At 52.9% G+C, this 27,004-nt stretch overlaps 1 protein-coding gene across 7 annotated transcripts in view; it reads right to left on the bottom strand.

The window, feature by feature from the left end:
- The window catches only part of LINGO1 (leucine rich repeat and Ig domain containing 1), a 197,160-nt gene that overhangs the window by 121,943 nt on the left and 48,213 nt on the right, over positions 1-27,004 (bottom strand). Inside the window, exon 1 of one of the 7 annotated variants that reach the window (XM_053595448.1) lies at positions 8,901-8,967. The exons of the other annotated variants lie outside the window; for them this stretch is intronic. The gene's annotated coding sequence lies outside the window, so the exon portion shown is untranslated. Of the gene's footprint in view, positions 1-8,900; positions 8,968-27,004 lie in introns of those variants that run through there. 7 annotated transcript variants of the gene reach the window in all.

The raw sequence follows: 27,004 nt of genomic DNA, 5'->3' as shown, positions 1-27,004 counted from the left end.
TAGAGAGGTTAAGCTACTTGCCCAAGGTCACAGAGCATACCAATTTGACTCAATGTTGTGAAGGAGAAGAAGAAGGGAGGAAGGAAAGGAGGGAGAAAAGGAGCGAGGGAGGAAGGGACATTCCTTGACCCCATATGCCCTTCCATTTTTCTGTTCCCCTTTAATAGCAAAACTCAAAACCTGTCTGTGCGTCTCCACTCCCTCGCCTCCAGTCCTTCCTCACTCCCGCTCCACTTGGGCTCTGTCCCCACCACTCCACAAAGCTGCTCTTATCAAGGTATCCAGAAACCTCAGTTTTGCCAACCCCAATGGTCATTTTCTGTCCTCCTGGTCGCTGAGCTCTCAGCAGCATCTGACGTGGCTGATTGCTTTCTCTATTGGAACCACTTTATCTCTGGACTTCCAGGACTTGGCCTCTCCGGTGTTCTTCCCACACGCCTTTCCCAACGCCCACCTGACCTCCCTCCAAATACCCAAGCCCAGGGGCTTACCAGGACTTCCTCTGTGTCCTGTCTATGTTCTTCTCACTTTAAATCCCTACTGTGCCCCAGATCTCTCTCACCAGCTCCCCGCTAAGCACCAGTGCATGTTTCTAGGGGCCTATTTGTCATCTCCACTTGCTCATCTAACAGACCTGTCCAAACAGAACTCTTCATTTTAGTCCCCCAAATATGTACCCCTCAATCTTGACTCCTCTCTCTCCCCCTCGACCCACACCAAAGCCATCACCAAACCCTGTCAGTTCTACTCCCAAAACACAGCCAGCAGCACACTATATCCCCAGCTCCTCTGCCCCACCCTGGCCAGCTCTGCTCCCCACATCCACCTTGACTCCAAACTCTCACAGCAGCAAGGTGATGGCACACACCAGGTCCTGTCACCGCCCTGCCATAAGTAAGGGGTTTCCAAGACACAGAGTCAAGTCTTTTCAAAGCCTTGAAAAAGCCAAAGGCTTTCAAAGCCACACCCACCTCCCAGAACTCACCTTCCTCCACAATCCACCTCCCTCCCACACTGGACAGTGCCAGGGACTTTACCCTTATTGCTCCTCCTGCCAGAATGTTCTTCCACCAGACTTTTTTTTATCATTCCACTCCAACGAGTCCTCCTTTACCACCCCTGGCCACCCTAGGCGAAATGCCCCCTTGCACCCCACTCTCTCCCAGTTCCTTAGTATTCACCCCCTCCTGACGTTATCTTGCCTGTGTATGTGTATCCTTATTTCTCGTCTGTGCCCTCATCACAATATGAACTCCCTAAGGCAGGGAGTATACCCATCCCACTCACCTCGGTAGTCACCTCCATGCTATCTGTAGTACTTGGCAATCAGTAGATGGTTAGTAATTCTTTGTTGAATGAATGAGTGAATGAATGAATGGACGGGTGGGCAGAGCCAACTGTGTCAGTCTCCTGAGCCTGTGCTCTTACTGCCTCCCGTAGGAAGAAGAAGGAAGGAACCAAAGGGCATGGCCAGGCGGGGAGATGTGAACAAGGCCAAAAGGAGACCAGCAGGAGAAGCCACACATGTTGGAGAGCAGGAGCTGGAGAGGGGGAGCCCGGCTGCCCTGGGAGGCTGGGCCCACCAGCACCCCGCCCCCAGGAGTCCCAGCTCTTACACCTGCCAACCTGTCCCATTCACGGGGGAGCCTTGGGGGCAGCCAGCAGCTGAGCGAGACTGGCGGGGAGCCAGGACGCCTGCCAACAGCTGGCGCTGCTGCCAGGCAGCCAAGTAATCGTGTTAGCCAGCGGAAATTGGTCCAGGGAGTTTTTTTCCTTCGCCTCCCATTTTCTTTCTCTTCCCTTCCCCCCTTGGAGCTGCAAGACTCAGAAGATTGATCTTTGCCTGAAACGGAGGAGATAACTCCATATAATGAACTCCACTGTCCCTCTTGCTGTTTGGAGCTTTTAAAAAATTTAAAAGGGCTAGGGACAAAAAAGCTCATCCTGAGGGCTCTCTGGGGCTGTTCCTAACCCACAGAAGCCCCTGGCCCTGCTCTCATGCCCATCACCAACTCCCTATCTGTGCTCCTGTCCCCTTCTTTCTCCCTAGGGATGCCTCGAAGGAACAAAGGTTAAAAATATCCCTTTTCTCTTACAGATTTTAAAAATAATCTTGGTACGGTCAGGGTTGGGTCCACCCTGCCTCCCGCAGCCCCCAACCCCATGGCTGCACCATGGCTCTCCCTAGAGTCACCAGCCAGCCTGAGAGTGACAAGGTTCAGTCCACCTGTTCTCAAAGTGTCTCAGAAGAGCAGCGAGGGTGGCCTGCCCACTGAGGTGCTGCCAGAGACAGTGCCTATTCCTGCAACAGCTCTTAAAGGAGCCACCTAATGACGCATAAAGGGAGCACAGTTCTGACTGGGTCGGAGGGGCTGCTCCCTCCTCACTGGAGGTCTGTGCCACCCCCCCCCCCCGTGTATGTGCCACAGCTTGGCAGTGCCTCCAGCCTGCGCTCCTGGACGCTGTGCTCTGCATCCATACATTCACTCAACATTTACTGAGTACCTACCCTGTGACAAGCCCAGGGGACCATCAAACCCTCTGATCCTGCGCTCGGTGGCCTTAAAGCCTGGTGGCACAGGTAGTCATCAATCAATGGTCACATGTGGGTGGTAGGGAGGACATCGGTATGAGAGTTTTGACAGAAAGGCCAGGAGCCCTGAGAGCATGGACAGTGGTCTGGGAGGACTTCCCTGAGGAAGTATCCTTGGAGCAGAGATCTGAAGGACAACTATAAGACTGCCAGGCAGAGGGGCTGGGTGGAGGGCTCCAGGCATTACGGAAAAGGTCTGATCTCAGGAGCACGCGCTCCAGGAGGACCCCTCCCCTAGCTCTCTGCCTACAGAGAGAGGCCAGACCCTAAAATTACTTACCTGGCATTCAAGGCCTTGCCTAGACTGACTTCTGCTTCCAATACTCCCTTATCTCCAGCCTTTCCCTTCAGGATGAAGCTCAAATGCTGCCTCAATGGCCCCCAGACAAGGGCTGCCCCCTCAGTTGGCCCATATACCCCTGTGCTCCTCCCCACCCCAGCACAGCCCATACCCAGCCTGGTGCTGGGTGCTACAAGGCTATTGACCCACATAGGTCATGCTGAGCAGCCTCTGTTCCTGTGCCCTCCTCAGAGCTAAGAGTGGATGTCAAAGAGAAGAAAGCAACTAGGAACACCCTCAGCAGTTTGGACTCAGATCAGTGAGGGCTGGAGGGTGAGGGGAAGCTTCCTGGATACTAGACAGGCTTTGAATAAACAACGATTTGACAATGGACTGGGGAGTTCGGGGAAGCAGAGACAGAGGCTCAGGAAAGGCCTGAGAAGGTGAGGACCCAAAGACTGGGGCCTGCCCCAACTGCTCTGTAACCTGCAACTGCCAACAAGTCAAATTGGAGATGGGGAAACTGAGGCTCAGAGAAGGCAGTGGCATCCAATGGGCAGTGCATCCAGGCACCCGTGGCAGGCAGGATACTGTCCCAAGGTGGCAGCATCGTCCCTCCAGTCCCTAAGCAGGCACTGTCCACCCACCCACACCATTTCTTGGGTTCCAGCATTCCCAGCCCCCAGCACCCCTACTTCTGGAAGAGCTCATACACCAGAAGTTGGGCAGCCACCACACTGGGCAGCTACTAAGGGAGCAGGAGTCTGGAGGAGCAAGAACCTGGGTGAGGGAGGCCAGAGACATCTGCTATGTTTCTCCAAGAAGGAAACACTGGCTGGGCTAGTGAGAGACTACAGGTAGGGGATGTCCTGGGCAAAGCCCCAGAAGGGCCTCCCTCTAGATTGGCTTCTTTGCCCTCTGGGCATCTGGCCTGGCTAAACTCCTAAGAGCAGGGTTCACCCAAGCCTGAGCCTTTTTTGGGAACCACCCCCTACACCACCCATACTGCACTGTCCTGAGGGACCATCTGGAAAACTCCTGGAACCTGCCTGACCAGTCTCAGGTCTTCCATTTTCTTCCTTTGGGCCCTGATGACCCATCCTACCGCCTGGATCCAGGACATGGCAGAGGTTCTTGCCCCAGGCCCCTGACTACCCTTCCCAGGGATGCTCAGAGCCTAAGCCTCAGCTTCACCAAGAGCAGCTTGAACCCAGAAGCTGGCCAACCAGGAGGCAGGCCTCAGGCCCCACCAGCACAGCCCTGTGGGCAACCACTCTCCCCAGGGCCCACTGCTGCCAGGAGAAACAAACCGGACTAACCTGTGGTTCTGCTGACAAGCTTCCCTCCTCAGCTTCCTCCTCCTCCCATTCCAGCCCCTGGGGCTAGAGGATCGTCCAGCATCAGATGTGGCTGGGGCTGGAGGTGCAGGAAGGGCAGTGTAGCCAGCCCCTGACTTGCTCTGGAGCCAAAGCCCAAAGCTCTGGATTCCCATGCAGACCCAGAAAGCCTTGACTGAAATGTTGAAAACACAGGCTTCCCATAACCTCATCTGAAACCAGAGATGAGAAAGGCCAAGAAGAAGTTGGGCTCAAGTAGTGGGGAGGAGGCCTGGGCTATCCCCAGTGGGCAGGGCCTCCAACACCAGGCAAACAGTGCTGGTATCACACCCGGAACCTGGGAGCTCCATGGGCCCATCCACACAGAGGCGTGGGGCCCTCTGCCAGTCACTGGTAAGAGGAGAGGCTGGGCAGAGGGACCCTGGCTGAGTCCAGCCAAGGTCAGGCTGAACATTCTCTCCAAAGCTTCCTGGACTATCCCTTCCCCTGTATGTCAGAGCTCTAGGAGGTGGAGACACAGCAGACAGGGCCTTGCAAAGCCACATCACAGCCACTTATGGAGCACTTCTCAGTGCCTGGCAGACCGGCTCACCTAAGTCCCAGCAGCTCTCTGAGCTGGGCATTGGCACCCCCCTTTCCAGAGGGGAAGCTAAGGCTCAGGGTTGGGGGTTGGGGTGACTGGCCCAAGACACATGGCCAGCATGTGGTATAGTTAGGATTTGAACTCAGGTCTTGGTGAATCCAAAGCTGTTAACCACTAAAGCCAAATAGAGACAAAGGCGCTCTGCCCCATGGAGGATGTAGAAGGCACAAGAGAACATTGCTCCCAGCCTAGGTACGAGAAAAAGTCAGACCATCTGCAAAATCCTGACTTACTCAGCCCTTCAGAGAGCTGAGGTCACAAGGCAACCAGGAGAAGCAAATTGCAGAGTGACAGCCTGCCCGAAATAAGTGTGGCAATGTAGTCTTCACCTCTGGCAGAGACTGGAGGAGACAGTTGGGCCAAAACAGCTGGAAGGGGAGGAATTCCAGTAGCCGAGTGTGGGCCTGCCTGGCAGCCGCAGACTCATGATGCTCACAAGAAAGCTTGGGGTATGGTGGGAAAATGAGGAAAACCCCTCAGAAGGGCACAGGCTGGAACCCAAGTCCACTGTTCTACCTCTCCTCCTTGAAAGTGCACACAGAACCTGGTAGGGAGGGCAGAAGAGGTGAATTGACTGAGAGGGAGGAGCTAGGGAGCAGAGCCCCCAGACCCCCTGCTGCCTTGGCTCTCTCCACTAGGCCCCATGCTCCCACCTCCCAAACCCCATCAGCCTCCCCCTGCTGTGAGAGGCCTCACTGAGGATGCGGGCAGCTCCCTTCCCTCCCTCCTGCCTCCATCTAACCTCCACGTCCACCTCTAGCACACCTTCACCGGGCAGGCATCCCCCCTGTGCCAGACACAAGCACCAGGAGTTCCCCAGGGCCAGGACAGAGGGTGCCCAGGGCACCACAGGCCTGTTGTAAAAGGAGAATATAACTCCTATGCCCCACCAGAGGTGAGTCCCTGGGCTAAGTGGGGCACAGATTCTTGGGGGACAGGGGTGTCAGAGCCCAGACTTCCTGGCCTCAGGCCTGTGTCCTTCTTAAAGGACAGGTGGGCTCCAAAGAGCCCCAGTCTAAAGAGAGCTTAGAATACATGTCCATGTGAAAAACTCAATTTAATTCAAACTAGGGGGAATGAAGGGGGAAGTGGGAAGAGGGATTGGTGTGCTCCCAACTGATGGGCACAATGTTAAGGGTATATGGCTCACCTCTTGGGTACGGGACACAACAGGGACCTCACCTACCAACCTCAAACATTGTCACCTAATCTTTTGTACCCTCATATTAATCTGAAATAAAAAACAAAATAATAAATAAAAATAAATTTAAAAAATAAAGAGGGCTTGGAGGGTTTGCTCCATTCCTTCTGAAGACAGAATCTGCTCTGAGCACAGAGTATGGGGTGATTTTGCTTTTCTCTCTCTCCTTTAAGAGCGTTTAGACAGTCAAATTACAGTTCAATATAAAAGCAAAAGCAAAAACATGGATTAGGTGCTGGTTAGGGAAATCTCAGTTAATGCCTAAGTGGGGAATCATGAAGAATGCAAGAGGAAGGCCAGGGATTTGCCTGGAAGCTGGGGGAGGGGCATCAAAGGGGCTCTAAAGGGTGTTGCTGGGGGCCAGAGTGCAGGGGCATTCTCCTAATCAGGCATGGAAGGTGCAGATTCAGGGGCTCACATGTGAGCAGTGGGACCCTGGGAGCAACTGGGTAGCCTGCCCAGGCTTCATTTATCGATCCATCTCTCCAGTCAACAAGAGTGTCTTAAGCACCTACTATATGTCAGGCCCTGTGGGTCCTCAGTGGATACAGAAGTGAGTGACACAAAGTCCTGCCTTCAGAGTGTCTTGGAAGAGAACTCATCGTGGGCAGAGCCTGGTTCACCATCTCCCCAAGGGAGGCCTCAACACGGGCTATACTTTGAGTGCCTCTGGCAGACACCAGGACAGCCCAGAGTAAGGGTGGAGCAGAGCTTTGGAATTAAACAGGTGTCAACTGGGATCCTGAACCTACATCACAAGCTGTGTGTCCATAGGCAAGTCTTCTAGCCCCTCTGAGCCTGGATAAGAATAATAAAAGCAGTTAGCTTTTATTAAATAGTTACTATGTAGGCTCGGCACCATAGTTCAGTGGTTAGGGCGCCATCCACATACACTGGGGCTGCTGGATTCGAACCCCACCCAGGCCTGCTAATCAACAACGACAACTACAACAACAACAATAGAATAGCCAGGTGTTGTGTCAGGTGCTTGTAGTCCCAGCTACTTGGGAGGCTGAAGCAAGAGAATCACTTAAGCCGAAGAGTTTGAGGTTGCTGTGAGCTGTGACACCACAGCACTCTACTGAGGGTGACATAGTGAGACTGTCTCAAAAAAAAAAAATAGTTATTATGTAGTCAGCATAATAACATGTAGAACTTTACATGTATTAACTCATTTAATCAACACAACACGATGAGCTAGGTACTAACACTATCGCCCTTTCCAGAGGAAGAAATCAAGACACAGAGTTTAGTGCCTTGCCAAAATCAAACAGATTTTTGGGTTTTTTTTGGAAACAGGGTCTTTGCTCTGTTTCCCAGGCTAAAGTGCAATGTGTGCTATCATAGGTCTCTATAACCTCAAACTCCTGAGCTCAAGCAATGCTCCTGTCTAAGCCTCCCATGTAACTAGGACTATAAGGAACCAACCACAATGCTCAGTTATTTTTTGTTATATTTGTACAGATGGAGTTTCACTATGTTACTCAGGCTGCTCTTGAACTCCCAGCCTCAAGTGATCTTTCTGCTCAGAATCCCCAAAGTGCTGAGATTCACACAGAGCTGTTGAGTGTGGCCTGGATTCACAGCTGGACAACCTGGCTCCAGAGCCTTTACCCTTAACTGCTACACCATGCTTGAGAAGCTATCCCCAGCAGAGACCCTTAGCATTCCAGGTAACCCACTAAGATCTAGAATCACTGCCATCCCAGCCTGTCTCTACCCACTGATGTCCAGAGACCATCTCAAATATCCTTTCTGCAATGAAACCTGCAGATCCCTTTCAGGATTAAGGAGGAGACCCACATGCCTTGGGATCATGCCATGAACAAGACAGTGTGCTGATGACCTCACACATAATTGCTCATTTTTTTTTCATAACCCACAGAGGCAGGATCAACCACCTGTATTTCACAAAAGGGAAAATTGAGGCTCAAAAGATGAAGTGGCATCTCCACCATCACTTAGCTGATTGGGACAAAATTTGTCATATTCACATACCTCGAACAGGGATGGATGTGGGGGAACTGTGTGAATGGAGGCCAGTGTGGGGTCACCTGATGGTTCCTGAGCCATCTAGGAAGGGTACAGAGCACCTGAGCCTGGAAGAACAATAGATTATAGGGACTGGGGACAGGGTCAATCAGGTTGATGTATACTGCCTTGGCACCCTCCACAAGAAACCAGGGAACGAGTGTGGGGTCACCTCCACTCTGTTCCATGAATCCTGTCCCTCTCCCAACCCCAGTGCTAGAAGTGCCTACTCTTCTTTCCATCCATCCAATTCTTATCCAGATATTTTTTGTCTCCTCTACAAAGCCTGATTGCCCCAGCACCCCTTTGAGCACCCTGAACCTGTGGTCTGGCTGGGGTCTGGAAGAGATCTGAGGGGCAGAGTTGCCCCCATCCCACATGGGGCGATGGACAGTCAGGTGCAGGAGCATGGCCGGGATGGGGTGCCCAGCCCAAAGGATTACAAGTCACCCACCCCTGCAGGAGGTTCACGCAGGAGCCAGCCGCACCCGTTGGCAGCCAGGCTAGCATGATGGATGGCACCATTCAGGAAGAAATAAATCCCAAGGCTTGTGTGCCAGGTGAACTGGGGGGGTGTATCCATCTTAGAGATGCCTAATGAATGTGTGGGCCACAGCGGACGGCAGCACACACATCTGCCTCCCACCCCTCTCCAGCTCCTTGGCTCCAGGGACCAGCTCGTCCTTCTCTCCCAGGCTCAACCCCTTCCCCATGCTTTCTTACAATCAGGGGTAGAAGGGGATGAAGGGTCCAGAGATTAGCTGGCCCAGACCCAACCCCCCTAAAACTGAAGCCTAGAGATGGCCAGAACTTACCCACAGTCACACAGGGGATCAGCTGCAAAACCTGGACCAGGCCTCCAGCCCCAGCCCCAGCCCACCGGCCTCTCCTTCAGGTCCTCTCCAAAGACCCTCTGCCTTTAGCTCTGCTGAAGAGAGACCAGACAACCCTGAGCCCAGGCCAGAACTGCTCCTCCAGAGCACCATTCCTAGATCCCTCTGCCCCCTGACCAGGCCTAGCATGGGGCCACATCTCCTCCTCTACCCCTGACAACAGGGATAAGCCAGGGCAACACCCAGGGCTTGGGAGCACTTCTGGTAGGAGTGAGTGGATGAGGGGACCCTATGAGCCACTGGGAGTGCAGGCAAGTCCTCAAGGGTCTGTCTTAATGACCAGATAAGAATGATCACACTCAGTTTGGCATGCCTGGAGACTCTTCCTGAGACCAGACCTGCAGGCTGCCCCACCGTGAGCCGATCATGGCTGTGGAGCCTGCTGATTATTCTTTGCCTAGAAGAGCAGAAGTGAAGCCAGCTCTGCCTGTGTCAGGATGCCCCCCAGTTCCCAGGCTGGGCTTTTATAGAGCTGACGAGAGAGCAGCTCAGAACAAATCCCTCAATCAAATTAACGAGACACTGACCTGCCTGTGAGCAGAGCGGCGGGAGCTTTGGAGAGGGGAGTGGGAGAAGGGCCAGGGAACCAGGATGCACACAACATCAAGACATCAACACCAGAGCTGGGCAAGCCCCCACCCCCAGCATCTCCCGGCAGCTATCACCAAGCCTGAAATGTCACCATTAAAGGGAAACCATTCTGTTGGGGTTCGAAGGCATTAAAGTCTCTTATTAAAGTGAAACTAGCCCAGAGAGCGTTGTAGCCTCAATCATTTCCCACCTCCACACACTAGCAGAGGAAAGGGGCAGGGGGAGGGGAGAGGTGGGTGACACCAAGCATCCACTGTGTGCCATACTGTCGTGGCCATGCTGAAGCTCAGGGGTTAAGGGGCTGGCCAAAGGTCACCTAGCTGGTGAGTGGCAGAGCCCAAAGCCAAGCTCTCACCTTGTAACTGACTCCAGACAGGGGCTGTGGTTGCCTCTCTGAGCCTCCCTCAGATGGGATGAGCCACTGGCCAGCACAGCAGCCCTGCAGGGCAGCGGGCTGAGCTTTGCTGGGCACCCGGGGATGTAAACACCAGGACTGCACCCTTTAGGCACCAGGCTCTCCAAGCTGCTCCCTGGAGGCAGTACTTTTTACCCTACCCTCTGAAGATGCCATCATCCTCCTTCCCTGAGCCACTGGATTTTACCAGGGAGCAAAAAATCCAAATTCTAAAAACATCCCTTAACTTCTCTGAGCCTCGGTTTCCATGTCTGTAAAATGGAGTATGGCCCACCCTGCAGCATCATTGCAGTGACGTCGGGAGAGAAGCCCTCGAAGAAGGCCAGCACAGAGCCTGGCTCAGGGTCAGCACCCAGGGCAGCCCTACTGTCTCTGGGGGTGGCCAAACCCCTTCCACCTGCAGAGCTGAGCCCTCAGGGAGGCCCTGGAACTCTGAAGGGGCTTCCACCAGAGGGGGACTCAGACACAATGGGCAGAACCAGGAAAGCAAGGGAAGAAACAACGTGTGGAGGCTAGCCAGAGAAAGGCTGGTCCCTGCCTCGCCTCCCACCAGCCCTGCTCAGGGTCAAAGTCTTGGCCTCTGCCTCATGTTTGCCAGCTGCCCTGGAGGGAGGTTTAAGACCAGCAGCTCTGCCCACCCAACCTCGGGGCTGCTCTGAGGCCCTTACTGGCCACAGGTAGCATTGTCAGAAAATAAGCCTCATAATGTCCCTGGGCAGGCTCCCTGGGCAGGCCCTTGCGAGTACACAGCACAGCCCCTCAGTCCCACATCTTGGCCTTCCAGGGGTCCTCAAACTTTTTAAACAGGGGGCCAGTTCACTGTCCCTCAGACTGTTGGAGGGCTGGACTATAGTTTAAAATAAAAACTATGAACAAATTCCTATGCACACATCTTATTTTGAAGTAAAAAAACAAAACGGGAACAAATACAATCACATTGCCCCATGTGGCCCGCGGGCCGTAGTTTGAGGACCCCTGCTTCCTGAAGCTCTTCCCTGGTTCTCTTGCTCAGTCCCTCATAGCCCGACCTCAGCAGAGGCTACCAGCTTACCCCAAGTCTCTCAGTGAAGTGGACCAAAGCAGAGGCCTCTAATTCCTGACAGTGCTTCCCCAAAAGCTACCATGTGGGCCAGGCTGTGTTCCCTTCGCCCACTCATGGTGCCCACCCTTAGAGGACACTAGTGTGGACCTCCTAAGTTATGCGTGACAAGGCCGCTCCAGCACCTCTCTGGGGCCTGCCACCACACCACCACACCACCCCACTCCCCAGACCTCCAGCCATTGCCAAGGTGTCGTCCTGAAAAAAATGCCATCAAGTTGGTCAATCATCTCCTCCTTGTGAATGAACTGAGGGCTGGTTAGGCCTGCTCAGAGGTTGAAACAGACAAGCAGCCAGCTTGAGGATGGGAGAGAATAACAAGGGTGCAGGAACAAGCATTTCCAGAGAAGCTGCCATGGGACAGGCCTGCTCTCTCCAAGTTCATCCTTCCAACAGCTCTGGGGAGGCTTACATTGTGCCCACTTCACAGATAAAGAAAGTGAGCCTCTGAGGTGAAGGGCCATGGCTGAACTTGGACTTGAACCTGGATCTGCCTGACCCTGAGGTTGAGCTCTCCATTGCTCCCTCTACCTTTGTCCCAGGGACCCTGAGTCCCAAATGCCCCTTGGACAGTCTTACCAGTGGTCTCTTCCTTGCTGCCCTTGGGGTCAGCAGCTGGCCAAGGCTGAGCCCAGGGTGGGGGGACTCCTGCTGCCTTCCCGTGAGGTTGTCTCCCTTTCTCCTCTCTCCCCTACTCTCACTAGCAAATGAGTAAGAATAGAATTACAGTTTGGCTACACAAGACACAGAATTAGCAGGATTAAATATAAATAACTATTAAAAGTGCCTTATAATTAAATTCATTTTCCAGTTATTTGTTCTACACATACACATCCGCCCACACGCGTGCACACATGCATGCGCTCCAGTCACCCACTCCACACAGAGTGGGTGTCAGAGCCCCCAGCTGCTAACCAGCCTCCCCTTGCTGTCGCCTCTTCCCCAGAGTTCTGGCGCCTGCCTCTCTCCCTGTCTCTCTCCCTCTCCCTGGCCCTGCTTCTGGTTCATCCACCCAATTCTTTCCAGAAGAACGGATGCCAACAATTACTGCTACTGCTATTCCTGCATGTCTAGCCCACTATGAGCTAGACACTTGACACCCATCACCTCCTGTATTCCACCCAAAGGTATTTTTTTCACTCAATAAATATTTGGTTGCATGCCAAACACTTAATACACACGGTCGCATTTAATCCACACAATGACATTCATTCCTCCGTTAAACAAGCATTCGTTGGGCACCTGCTACATGCCAGGGCTCAGTAGGTGCTAGATACACTTTGGCCAAAAATACTCAAGCCTTTGCCCTTGTGGAGCCCACCCAATAAAGGCCCAGAGTTGGAGACAGGGGCCACCTCTGAGTTGAGGCAGGGAGGAGGCCAGGTGGGACAGGGGACCATGGAGAGGACATGTTGGGGGATTCTGCTGTGACCTCCTAGATGGCCTGGCTACGTCCCATTTCTCTCTGTGCCCATCTGCAATTAACAGCCTAAACTGCCCTGAGCCAGGTGGGAGCCAGGTGGGAATCCCTGCCATCTCTCACACTGTGCCCTCAAGAGGCCCCTGCTCCCCGCAGACCTTAACTTCCTTCTCCGTATATGGGAGACAATCCAACCCTGTCTGTGTAAAGTAAGGGAGCTGATACTTGTAGAGTACTTTGAACTGTGCCTGGCACCTGGTAAATCCTCAGTAATGCTAGTTGCCTTTATTATTACCATGACTGCTGCAACTACTGCTCACCATTACCCACCTCACCTGTGGAGTCAGTGAGTCACAGGGATGGGAGAACTTAGAACACTGGGAAGCCGGGTAGAGATGGGGAGGACTGTAAGACCTATAATAGTGGGGGGATGTCCTGGGAGGGGCACTGTGAAAGTAAGTTTGGGGGGTGTCAAATAGAAAAAGAGTATCTCCATCTGGTCCCCAGAGGGCTTCCTGGAGGAAGGAACAGCGCTTTAAGCCTCTCTATCCCGGCCTGCTGGCTGATCGCTTGGGCTGAATTCAGCCCCCTCCTCCCATAGGGCCATGGGACAACTCCAGCCCCAGAGCCTACACTGTAGGGGAGGGGCACTTCAATGCTTTTGCCTTTGAATCCAGCCATTCAGCTGGCTCACTGCCTTCCTGAGCCCTGGGAGAGGTGGGGGGAAACAGATCACACCCTTCTGAGGGGTCAGCTGACTGAACAGTGGGGCATGTGTCCACGATGAGCAAGGCCTAAGACAATACCCAGGTAAGGGTGTGGTCCCAAAGAGTACGCGTGAAGCCACCAACACTTCTAAGTCTCTCCTGTGTACTGAGAACTCTGCTCTCTCATCTCACTCAAGCCACCCTCTCACATGATGGGTGTGACCATGCCTCACTCTTCAGAAGAGGTGACTTGAAACCCAGAGAGGTCAGCTATGCCTTGCCCAGGGTCACAAAGCCTGCAAGTGGCAGGGCTGGGGACAGAACCAGAGCCATGGGACTCTAAGGCCTTCCCCTACTCCTTGCTGCCCCTGGACCAGGCACTGCTGGGAGACAGAGAGGCCAAGGGGACAGTGTCCCTGGAAAGCATCAGCCCTGCCTGCCCTGAGCCCTCTCATCCTGCTATCACCTCCAAGGGGGACCACCCACTCTGCTGGCTCCCTACAGAGCCCTGCCACTCAGCCAGTGCCGGAAGCCCAACAGTAAAGACTTTTGTCCTAAAAGAAGGCAGCTGAGCTAATTAGCAGAGGCTCTCTCCTTTCCTCTGCAAGGACATTATTTCATTATCCAAAGCCAAACACAGCCCCATGGTGTCCAGCAAACCCACTCAGGCAGCTGGCAAAAGCCATACAAATCGATGGGCAGTGAGAGGCCGGCTCTGGCCCGGTCTCCCCACAGGGCTTTGAGGCTCTGTCCAATCTTTTTGACTAATGCCAGGGAAGAGAAAGGAGCCTGTGTTGGATGGGAAAGATTAGAGGCTGAGCGATAAGGCACAAAGGCCCCATAGACAACCACAGCCTGTTGTCACTTCCAGATGAAATCAGCTAACCCCAGGTAGAAGAGGGAGGGAGAGGCAGGGGTGGGATTCTGCTACCAGACCAGCAGCACTGGAGAGCTGAGGGCAGCCCCACTGTGCCCATGTGGTGGTCAGTCTTCTTGTGTGCTCACGGCATAGAGGCCAGCATCCCCAGCAGAGGCACTGCCTACCTTCCAAGATCATCACCACCAGCTGCCCTAAACCCCTGATGGGCTTCTCACCATCAGCCCCCAACAGGCCAGCCTCATTCAAGCCTCCTCTTCAGTGACCAAACTGTTCTCCTCCTCTCTGCCTCTCCAGGCTTGGTGTCACCTCCTCCAAAGGGGCTTCCTGACTGCCCTGTCCTACAGGGACCTGCTCTGCCTCAAGCACTTCTCAGGCACTGCATAATCAAGCAACTGGCACCAGGGTGTTTGCCACACCCAGCTCTCTCACAGTGGTTGTGGCTGTGGCTGTTGTTGTGTTTGAGTCCCAAATGCTGCAGAGAACAGAGATCTGGCTGCCTCCACCTCTCCTCCATCACTGAACTTGGCATAAAGACAGGTGTTTGTTAAGTTCGTTGATCGAACACTAGAAAGTCCTAGAGCCTCCATGTGCTGCAATGGGGAGTTCAGAGACGAAGGCTGTAGCTTGCTCCAAAGCTAAGCATCTGTGTACCCTTGATAAATCACTGGTGTTCTTTTGGCCTCAGGGTCCTCATCTGTGGAAGCAGGGCTTGCCTCAGAATGACCTCTGGAGGCTGAGTTCAGCTGGGCGGGGCTGCAGGCCCACCGAGCCAGGCACTGTTCACGGTACTGTATCTGAAGGGGACCCTCCCTGGAGCTCCTGAACACTAAAGATGAACATAGGCGTAGACACAGAGGACTGGGGGCTATGGGGAGGAAGCAGGGTACAGCTGAGAGGGACAATTAATTTGGATTGCTAGTTCTGAGCACTTCCAAGGACCATTACCGTGGGGCCACTTCCTCATTCTGGTAGAGGAAGTTCAGCCTCATTCACTGGAGAACCAACAGTGTAGACAAGGATCCAAAGCCACTTTCAGGACATGGTCTGATGGAGGAGGGGGCTAGAGACACACACACTTACACTGTTTATGCAAACAACAGATGGCTTAGCCTCGAGGGCATCGACCTTGCCGACTGAGAGAGTGCCCTCCCAGCCATCACCACACAGCCGAGGAGGCACAGGGGACCCCTTATGGACCCACTTAACAGAATGAGAAAGTGAGACTCTGTTTCTGAATCCTTCTTACTTCCAGAGTGTTAGAGGCTACAGCCCAATTCTCTCCTTCTCCGAAGTGTGCCCGGTGCCTGTCTTCCTGAGAGCTGAGGGAAGAGAAGCCTTTGCTGTGGAGCAGCAGGCAACAGATGCAGAACTGGACGAGAGAGTGGGAGCAGGGAGGGTGGGAGGAAGAGAGGGCAGAAGGGGAAAGGGCATGAAAGGGGGAAAAAAGAAGAGGACAGGAAAGAGGAGAGAGAAGGGGGAAGGAGGGGAAGAGGAGGAAGGAAAGAAGGTAGAGAAGAAAAAGAGGAAAGAAGGGCGGAAGGAGGGAGGAGGGACTCCACCACTGTGGGGAAGCAGATCTTGGCAGGGCCCTGTGCCGACCCAGCCCCAGAAATTCGGCGTCAGAATTTCTCCAGCAGAAACTCCGTAATTATGGATAATAACAATCACTCTGCTTTGCATCTATTGAGCACCTTTCAGTGGGGATCTCCAAGTGCTTTGCTAACATTAATTCATTAGGCACGCCTGCCTTGCCAGGACAGGGTGACAGGACACTCGGCCCAGAATAGCACAGCTGGCCCCAGGGTACACAGCAGGCGCAGTCCCAGCATGGCTTGCACTGGGTGTCCTGGGAGGAGGGGCTCTTCAGAGTAGCCCTTTGGTCCCAGGCCTGGCCTCCAGCAGCCCCCTCAGAAGTCAGGCTGCCCTCTCTGCACCACATGGTGCAGCCTCCCTGCCCCAACCTGTTAGAGGGCCAGGCCAAGGGGAGTCAGGTGAGCAGAAGATGGCTAGCCCAGCTCTGCCCTCAGTCACTAGGCACCTTGGGAGACTCACAACTTTCCATGAATCTCCCTAAGTGAAGCTGAGGCAGGCAGCATGGGAAGGAAGCATTTTTACCTCTCCTAGGGCTGTGAACAAAAAGGTATGGCTTTTCCCTCTGCCAGCTGGACATGTAGGACAGGGGACCAGGTCACAGATGGATGCACAAATTCTCCTTTGAGGCCAGGACCTCCCTTATAGGACCAGACTTGGGCACAGCCAGGTCCCCACTCATTCCCTTCCAGGAGCATAGAAACACCCCTCATTCCAAACAGTTCAGTCCTGCCTCTACTGCCCACCCCAGGCCCAATCCCACACTGACATGGGGATAGGAGAGAGGCCCCTGGGATTTGGTGGGGAAGAAGGAAATTCCCCAGAAGGCCAGGCTCAGAATCTTACTCAGAAGAGGGAACTCTGGGGTCAGCAGGCCATAGCCCAAAGTAAGCCCCAGATCTCACAAAGAATAACCAGGTCTGAGTATGGACAGGGGAAACTGAGGCACGGTACAGCTGAGGCATGGGGTGTGAGAAGCACAGGCTTTGAAGTCAGACCTGCAACTGAACCCTAGTACTGCTATTCACTTGTGCTGTCACCTGAGCAGGTCATTACCTCCCCTGAGCATCATTTCTTTACCTATAAAACTAAGTAACACCATGGGATCATATGAAGTGGCAAGCACAGTGCGGCCTGCACTGTAGGTGTTTAACAAAGACAGCAGCCCCCTCAAAAAAGAAAAAGAAATACTCTCCAAAAAAATGATTGAAGAAAGAAAAAAAAAAAAAAGAAACAGCTGCCTTCATTAATTATGCTACATTGTGGTTACACTTTACATTTAACACCTTCCCTTCCCGAGGGTCACAGGGAAAAAGCCACAACTGGACCCCACTTCCATTCCCCAGGTATTTACTGAACATGTACATCTCGGGCTCCTCACCTTTGTAAGCGCCCTCAGCCCTGCTGGCTGCCTCCCCACCTCCTCCATACTCCTCCCCGTTCCCCCACACCAAGCACTCGCCGGCCCTCGCTGGTCTCTCCACTTAAATCATCCTCCTTCCTCCCCTCTGCAAAGCTAAATGTCCTTTCAATCTTCCAAGGCCTGATCCAGCACTTTCTCCTCCAGGAAGCCTTCTCTGATGGCCCCAGTATGGCTTCCCATTTAACTGCTCCCAAGTTCCTCATCCTGACACCCTGGTGGAACCAGGGTCTCTTGCAGATCTCCTCCTGTTCTTATTAACAGTGTGGCCACACACATGCCTGGCTAGCAGAGGGCTGGGCCAGTCAAGGGCAGGGCTGGGGAGGCCTCAGTGACAAGGAGGCTGCAAGTCTCCTTGCATGAGGAAGGGCCAGGGCAGGCCCAAGCTGGACCCTGCTCCACACAGCCTACTTTCTTCCCTGAAGGATCTTGATCTCTGAGTCCTTTCACATGATTGCAGCAAATGCCCCTTCAAACACAGACAGTACTTGACAGTTTTGGAGCCCACAGTCTCATTCGGGTCCATGAGGAAGACAGGGCCCAAAGAGCTGAGACACTGAGCTTTTGTTCTGGGGCTCACACACACACAACACAATGACACAATGACAGTCAAGCCTGCATTTTCACACATATTCACAACAAAGCACCCAGTGACACACACGAGGACACATGCCCACACGTGGCCCCATAATATACATGCACACTCCTGCACACAAGGTAACATAAACGTGCACACACACACACACACACACACACACCCTTCCCCATCAAGGGAAGGCCAAGCCAGAGGTGGGAGCCCAAGTCAGCAGCGCTGGCTGGCGAGGGAGTGAAACAATGGCCATTTCCCTCCATCTGGGCATCTGTCTGGCTTTTGATGACTTCTGCACATTTTCATCACAGCTTTAGGAACACTGTGAACACAAGACTTGAAAGACGACTGCAAAGGGACCACTTTAAGAGACCATGCTTGGGAGAATGACCCTGCACTTCCCTAATCCACCCACACCACCTCCCCGAGGGGCACTGATGTCCCCACGTGTGTGCACGCCACCACAGCCCCCTCTGCTCACACATTCAGCCCTTGGGGGACACCCCCACCTCTGCTGGGCAGGTCTCCCATCCAAACCTCCAGCCCCCCCCAGGTCTTGTGGGGATTATGTTCCAGCTCGGTGCCTCAGTTTCCTCATTGGTCAATGGAGATACGGGGATGACCACCAAGTCAAGGTGTTTTTAATCTAAAAACCGTTTTTCTTTTCCTTTAGGGTTCTATTCCTTCCATGGACCTTGAGGTACAGAGATGTCATTTTGAGTCCCCAGAGGAGGGGAGAGAGGGTGTGGAGACAGGGTAAACAGAGCCAGCAAGGGGCACAGGGTCCCCTGAGAGACAGAAGATGAAGAAGAGAACACAGGGCAGCCACAGGCCCCCTGGAGGGCTGGCTGGACATCCCAGAACCGGGGCTCAGCCCCCCACCCTGGCATAGGCCCCAGGGCATAGGAGCCCAATAGGGAGCCCAAACCTCCCACTCATTAGCCCAGACCTGCTCATTAATCACGCAGGCTGGGCGCCTCTCCCTGCCTTGGCTCTGTCAGGCCATGATAATATATGAAGAACATTCATTTATTCACCAACTTCCCACTCAGGAAAAGATATATGACATTGTAGGAATGGATTTATCCTGACACCCAGCTTTCAGCAAAGTGAGGCTAATTTAAACATTTAAGTCAGCAGCTTGCCCCTCCCCTTGCCTCCCAGTTTTTTTTTTTTTTTTTTTTTTTAATGGTGAGAAGGTGAAAGATGGGAGGGAGGTTGAAAATGTGCAAGCCTGCATGGTTGAAAGATCAAAAGCAAAAGAGAGGAAAAGGGGCCTCATCCAGGCTCCCCTCTGGCCTCTCCCACACCACAGTCTGGTCCTGTCTCTGAAATAGAATCCATTCAACAAGTGGGTACAAAAGAAAGAGCACTGGACCAGGGGTTCAGAGTCCCCCTTCGCTCCTCCATGACTGTGCACCCCTAGAGGCCTCTCCCACCTCTAGGCTTCTGATCCCTTGTCTATAAAGGATGGAGCAAATGAGACTCTGCGCAGTCCTCTCCAGCTTCCAAAGCTGGGTTCTTTTGTCCTCTCCTGGGTATCTCTTCCATCCTATGGCCCATGTGCATACTCTGAGATGAGAATGGCCAAGATGTCACCCTGCAAGAGAGGCACAGCTGACAGGTGCACATGGGAGAGTTCTAAGTCAACTGGGGCAGTCAGAGTGTGCTTCCTGGAGGAGGTGAGGTTTGAGTTTGGACCAGGAGAGCAGCAAAGCCACTAGTCTTAAAGAGCACAGCCTCTGAAGTTAGGTGCCTGGGCTCTTCCCATTTACTCTGTGACGGTGGCAAGCTGCTTGCCCTGTGCCTCAGTTTCCTCATCCAAAAAACGAGGATGACAGTGCCTGCTCCATGGGGGTCTTGGGATGATCAGGTGGAGCCAGCATCCGTGCAAAGCTCCTGGCACCATGCTTGGCACAGAGAAAGAACTCAGGCAATGTATCACCATCATCAAAGAGGGGACAGCCGCCAGAAGGAAAGGATGGAAATACTTGGGTGAGGTCCAGAATCTCCCCAGTGCTTCTCCCCGTGTTAGCCTTGGCCTGTCTGGGTGTTCTAGAGTGGGGTCTGCTCTGCTCAGCCTCCAGGGAGCCCACCAGGCCCTCCAATGGAAGGAGCAAGATTTCACTATGCTCCAGCCCAAGACCAAACCACCCCAACTTCCATGAGGAAGGAGTAAAACCAGGGCCTTCTCTGAAGACCTGGAAAGCACTAAACAGCTGGGCAGCCAAGGAAGCAGGAGGCACCCAGGGGTGGGCACGTGTGTGTGCACACACACCCCAGCTTTTGCACAGCTCCTCCTCCCTTCACGTGCCTCTGACCTGAGATTACAAGCCCCCAGCAGCCCCCTTCCTTCTCGGGCCCAAGAGTGGATGGGCACAGAGGAGAGGTATGAGTTGAGGGGCCCTGCACCAGTGGGAAGGCCAGAGGGTGGCTGGGAGGGAGGACAGGGGCCTGCAAGGCCTGTTCAGCCTGAGTGCCAGAGCCACCTTAGTCCAGGTGGGCCTGGGCCAGCAGGCCAAGGGTGAGCTTCAGTTTCCCCACCTGAAAAAACGGAGTCAGTTACAGCAGCCTCACAAGGTAAAGAGTAAGTGAGGTCAGATATTAAAGCACCAAACCCAGCTCCTGGCACACCATAGGTATTCAACAAGCATCCCATTCACCTCAACGCCCCTCCCTTAATTTCAGAGATGCCAGGGAGCTAAGAGAAGCTCCTTGTGCCCAGCTGGGAACAGGAGAGCACATTGGGCAGAGACTGGCTGGAGCTGGCGAATACAAAGAAAAGGGGCCAGCGATATGGGGGCATCTGCCTCTCTGTAAATCTTGCTCTAATTGAGGGTCCTATTAGAACATGTCCACTGCTACTTAATGAACGAGTTCCTATTCCTATTATTTTTAAGAGTTACAAATCAATGAACATGCTGAGCCCTCGGCCCTGGCCACAACTGTGGAGAGTGTAGCATCTGCGCCATGCCTGGAAGCAGGACACCACTGCTCACTTGGTGCCAGCCAGGGCCCCTCCCAGATCAGGCTCAGGGGGTACACACCTCAGAAATTAACTGCCAGGTCTCAGAGCCACCCCCACACCCTGCGCCTCCCTGAGTGGGCCTGGATGACAATTCTAAGGAGGCAGCTTTTTTTTTCTCCTTAAGAGAGAACTCGGTGGTGACTCATGCCTGTTTTCCTGCAGCCCTGTTTCTGGTTGTCGTTCAAGCACACCTGATGACTCCCTCCTCCGTGTGGAAGGAAGAGGGGTGTCTGATGGGGCTGGGGAGGGGAACATTTAACAGCCCAAATTGGATACAGAGAAAACCAAGGAGGCAGTGAGACAAAGGGTCCTCTGGAGTAAGCCTGGCTGCTAAAGATGGCCCAGGCCCAGGCTCCCAGCCCCACTGGGCTTCAGTGCCTGGTGTAAAAGCAGAGGTTGGACCAGACATAGGGGTTATAAACTGAGCAACAGAATGTTTTATTTGGCCTGCTCAGTAGTTTTTAAAGGATTAGAATCAGTTGCCAACTTTTGAAAATCACATAGAAATCTGGATTTCTGGTTTCTCTTGGAAAAATCTAATCTGGCCACACCAGATCTACATTGCCACATGGTAACAATCAGCTGGGTAGTTCCCAGCAGTCCCTACTGGCCTTCTTTGCCCATTTTCACCCCTTGCCTAGCCCCTGGGGCACTGGAGTTTGAGATCCCTGAGCCCAAGGCTCACTAAGGGCCAGCCTCCAGCTCTGAGGTTCTCAATCTCTAAATGTGTACTGAGCACCCCAGGTCCTGCCCAGGGCTGGGGGAATTGGAGCACAGGAGGAGGAGGTCAGGACATCCCAGGGGAGAGAAGGAGGTGGGAGACCCTCAGTTAGTCTAGAACTGAGAATACAATCCAAAGCACACAAACCGGAAAATTTATAAAATGTTTTATTTTGCATCTTTTATTTATTTTAATTTTTTTTTTAATTTTGAGACACTCCCCCCAGAGAGAGATAAGGTCTCACTCTGTCACCCAAGTTGTAGTGCATTGGCAACATCATAGCTCACTGCAGCCTCAAATTCTAGGCTCAAGTGATCCTCCTACCTTACTCTCCCGAGTAGTTCAGGAGCTGCTAACTATTGCTAGAGGTGGTCTTGAGCTTCTGGTCCCAAGTAATCCTCCTACTTTGGCCTCCCAAAGTACTGAGATTATAGGAGTAAGTTACTGCAGCAGACCAAAGTATCCATTTTTTTTTTTTTTTTTTTAGACAGAGCCTCAAGCTGTCACCCTGGGTAGAGTGCTGTGGCATCACAGCTCACAGCAAACTCCAATTCCTGGTTTCAAGCGATTCTCCTGCCTCTGCCTCCCAAAGTAGCTGGGACAGGCACTGCATGGCATCACAGCTCACAGCAAACTCTAATTCCTGGGCTCAAGCGATTCTCCTGCCTCTGCCTCCCAAAGTAGCTGGGACAGGCACCCGCCACAATGCCCGGCTATTTTTTTGGTTGTAGCCATCATTGTTGTTTGACAGACCCAGGCTGGATTCAAACCCGCCAGCTCAGGTGTATGTGGCTGGCACCTTAGCCGCTTGAGCTACAGGCGCCGAGCCCAAAGTATTTATTTTTAACTCACGCCATTCTATTAAACCAAACATTTTCTCCAGTGCCCTGGGCAGGGCAAATTATACAGTAGCCTAGGCCACAGACATGGGACCACATGCGATCAAAGGCTGTCCTTGCAGCCTTGGCAATGGCACAGGAGCTGAAATGGACATTCTCTGTTTTCATATTTTCATTCTCTCTTTTTTAAGTATTCAGTTTAAAGGGTTGAGTTGTAATTGTTCAAATACATATAATGAGCTAAAAGCTTTCTTTCTCCATGAGTGTGCTCTTGCGAGTTAAGATGTCTAGACTAGAAATGCCATTAATCTGGTCCAGGTCAGGTTCAGGACATTCCAGGTAAATAGCCTCCTGCTGTAATTAAGTGCGTGAAGGGGAGATTCTGGCAGGAGTTGTCAGAAGGAAAGGCACCAAGGCCGTTTCCCAGCTCTAGAGGCACAGAGAGGAGTCCCTTTGCCTAAGGTTTCCACTCCATGGTGGAGTGGTATCAGAGGAGACCACTCAGAGGAGCTTACTGAGGCCCTACCACGTTACCAGCCCCTTGAGCCTCCATCCCCAGCACATAGCCTCTTTGAGCCTCAGTTTTCTCATCTGTAAAGTGGGTATGAGCAATGCTGTGTGGTCTGGCTGTGCAGCAGTGTTCAGTATTCCCCCAAGAAGAGGTCTGCAGGCCACCTCAGGTCTAGTTCTAGGCTGTGCTGTGAGACTCAGGCCAGGCTCTGACCCTCTCTGGCCTCTGGTCCCTCATCAGTAAATGGAGCTTTATGGCTTCTTGGGTCTTCCAAGACTTAGAGCTTGATGGCCTAGACTTGAACTCAGCCTGGCAGGATTGACTACAGCCAGAACAGCCCTGGCTTTCTGGTACAGGGGCTGGAAGAGGACAAAGAGAGGGCAAAGGCAGCCCTCGCAGGGTGAAGGCAGAGTGGGCCTGAGATGGGTAGAGGCAATGATATGAGGGCAGTGCATACAGGCCTGCCTTTTAGGACTCTGCGGTGTCCAGGTCTGGATGGTGGGACCACAGCACACACCAAGCACATGTGTGCTTTGCTCAAAGAGCTAAGTGGAAGATCAAAATACAGAGTCTCGGAGCTCCAGAGGTGCAGCTTTGAACAAGACCCCTCCAGGAAGCCTATCCTGATCACCTCTTCCTTGGGTCAGGGCCTACTTCCCACTGACCCACAAATGGGGTGAGGCCCTCAGAGGAACAGATACCTGCTCAAGATCTCTCTGAAGAGCCAGATGCCTGTGCTTCAAGGCCAAGAGATCTGGATTGGAAACTCCAGACCAGAGAGGGAGGGCACAATGTGGGCAAGGGAGGGCACACTGGACAAGGCTTCAACCAAGGGCTGTGCCCAAGCAGGACCCAAACTTCCAGTCTAATGTCGACCTGATGAACACATTTGCACTTTCAACACTCAGTCCACACATCTCCTCCTCCAAGAAGCTTTCTCTGACTCACTACTGCTTCCTCCTCTGGTCCACCCCAGCCTGTGTCCAACACACCTGCGTCTTGCCCTGAGGGGCCTTCATTACAACAGGTACTTACAAACCTGCCTCCCCACAGGGCTAGAGCCTGAGGGACCAGGACTAATTGCTGTCTGTCACCCCAGCACCAGCTCCAGGACTGTGCCTGACGCATAGTAGGTACTTAACAGACATCATAGGAATGAATGAAGATCCAGAAGTGAGGCGGCACGGGAGAACCGCCCAGAAAGGGAGGAGCCCTCCACCCGGCCCTCGCCTAACTGGCGAAAGCTGCAGAATTAAGCACAAGTTATAATTAAAACGGGATGTTTGAAGAGAAACATAATCCCGGTTTCTGTGGGATCCTCGGGCACAACAGTAATTAACGTCTCATTAACATTCGCCTAATTAAGCAGTTTATGAAAGTGTATGGATTTACATACTGCCACGCCAGGCTTGCTCAGAATTAACCCCTCAGGCCCCGGAGCACCAGCAGGAGCAAGGCCAGCCTGGGGCCTGGAGAAGGGGAGGGATGGTGACACCAGTCACAGAGGTGGGGCTGCACAGCCTAGCACCTCCCCCAGCCCCGCCTCCCTGCCCTGCCCTTCTTCCCAGTCACCGGAACAAGGTCGATTTCTCAAAAATGACCTTTTACAAGTAAAGGAAGGGCACTGGTCCCACCCTAGCATCAGCCCAGGCTCCGCCCAGCCGCACTGTCTGACCCCCACGTGTCTCCTCTGACATGCTCCTGGGTGCCCTGCCCCTATGGCTCACCTCAGGGAACCGGTCTTCTGAGAGCAACTTTTAGCCTCAGAAGCCTTTGTCTACTTTTCCGACTCAGCCCTCCCACTCTGGAGCCTGTGTTAGCACCACTGCTACTCTGTCCAGGAGCTCCACGAGGTCCAGAGCCTGCCCAAGATTACAGAGCTGGTGAGAGGCAGATCCCAGGGCTGATGACCTCAAGGCCCCGCCCATTTACCCAGCTGGCATGACATCAGAGGCACAAACACTCTACTGCCAGCGGCTACACAACGTGGTGAGCTGTTCCTCCTCGCCTCCCTGGATGCTAATTAGCCACCCTCCCTGGAGCCTCCTCCACTCCCAGCCCAGCCCCCCTGCTGGGGCCAAGCTTGAATCCAAGTCACTTGTGAGCACCCTTGATGGGAGGCGTCAAGTCTCCAAAGAAGAACAAAGAAAGGGACCTTTTAGGAAGGTGTCGAGGATCAAGTATTTTCTTCTACAGCACAATGAAGCCTTGCACACTCTATGCATTTTAGTTGTTCATTAATTATCTCCCACCCCCTCTGCGTTCACGCCCACCACTTGTGCACCTGGGGGCCTGTCATCTCTCTGCCCATTCCAAGGGCAAATTAGGGCAACTTTTCTTGGAGATAATTCAGCAACATACATCAAGAGCCTTAAAAATGTTCATCCCCAATAAGTTATAAAAAGCATAAGCCATAAAGGTGAGAAATTTAACTTTGTTACAATTCAATCACCTGTGCAACAAAAGACATCATACTGGGAAACAACAAGCCACAGACAGACCAGAAGAATACACCCGCAGCACACGTAGCTGACAAAAAATTTGTTTCTAGGCTATATAAAGAATTCTGCAAATCAACAAGAAAAAGACAAATCACCCAGTTTTTTTAAAAGGCAAAGAATTGGAACAGGAATTTGTCAGATGAGGGGACCTAAAGGGCCAATAAACACATGACAAGAGTTGCTGAGGCTCAGCAGAGTTCCAAGCAATGCCAAGTAAAAAGTAGGAGATACAATTCTGCCCTCATTAAGTTGGTGGACATCTAAAAAGGCAGACAGTGCCCAGCATCTTTAGAGCAACAGGACCTCTCATGCATGCATCGCTGGTGGAAGTGAAAATTGCTACAAGTATTTTGGGAAACAATTTGATCTTATCTTTGAAAGCTGAAGATGCATACACCCTACCACCAAGCAATTCTACTCCAAGAGAGTCTCCCACACACACACAAGGAGGATGTACAGTGCTCACAGCATCCACATTTGTAAGGGTGAGAAGGGGAACACGCGAACGTCTGTGCTGCCGGCAGCAAAACAGGACACCGTGGATGTGCAGGTTCGTTCAGGTGGAATGAACGCATGTGTGGGGCCAACCTCCACTCCCCTCCAGAACCGCATCACAACAAGGAAGGATCTTTCTTGTACATAAATCCACAAGGATCAAGACTGGAAGAAGAGGAAACAGCAACATAATTTTGGAATTGGAGAGCAGACGGGTGAGTGGTAATTGATTTGGCAGAGCTGGGAAAGCAGAGTCCCAAGTCCCTGTTCTATTAACTGGCAGAATCTAGGCTCAGGAACTGGTGGCACCAGGTACCTGTGGACATAGGACTGAGGACTGGTTGGAGGCAGACCCCAAGGAGCTCCCTCCCCAGCTCTTCCCTGGGAAGACTAGTGGTTATTTTTTTTCTGGGGAAGATTAAGCTGAGGGTCTCTGGCTGGGGAGATACCAGCCTGGGGGAAGGGTGGGTGCACATACTGAAAATTTAAGGTACAGGTGAAATTTTATATGCTGAATTTCAGGTCAGGTCTCCAGCCTCTCTCACTCAGCTCCAGGAGATACAGAGTCCTTTGGGGAGACGGTGTCATCCACCATTGGGGTGCCCCTGTGAGCCGGTGTCATCCACCATTGGGGCGCCCCTGTGAGCCGGTCTAGGCAGACCACCAAGGGAAGCCACTGTTGACAGGCCCACCCATGCATAAGGGATTTCAGCCTCTGGTGCCCCCCTCCTACAGAAGGCAACCCACTGAGCACAGCAGACATTTGGGTGTCAGCTCCACCAGCTCAGAGGCCAGCACAAAGGAGGGACTCAACACTTTCCTGCTCCAGGAAGTAACTGAGGAAATCCCTGCGGTGAAACACAGAGCCCCAGACAAGGAAACAAACAGAAAACCGTGCAACAGAAAACAGGCAGTGCAGACAGACAGGAACTTAGTAATAATCATTTTTTAAAGCTATCGTTATTTTCCTCAGAAAAACAAAATATAATATCCCTGAAACAAGAATGGATGCAAATATATTTTACAGAGAATTTTCAGCCTTGCTCACTGCCCTCCAAATCCCACTGCAGCCATTGCCTCTGCCAAGATGCCGAAATGAAAGAAGCAGAATCAGCACCAGCCACCCCCCACCGGCCCCAGTGGGAGAGCCTGGAGATGAGGAGGATGTAGTCCCGGCGGGCCACCTGGCCTTCCGGGCCTGCCCGCCACGGCCAATGGAA

This window comes from Nycticebus coucang, chromosome 6 (assembly GCF_027406575.1).
Source record: "Nycticebus coucang isolate mNycCou1 chromosome 6, mNycCou1.pri, whole genome shotgun sequence".
Taxonomy (NCBI): domain Eukaryota; kingdom Metazoa; phylum Chordata; class Mammalia; order Primates; family Lorisidae; genus Nycticebus; species Nycticebus coucang.
Note: the sequence above shows the minus strand (reverse complement) of the source record. Positions and strands in the feature narration are given on the sequence as shown.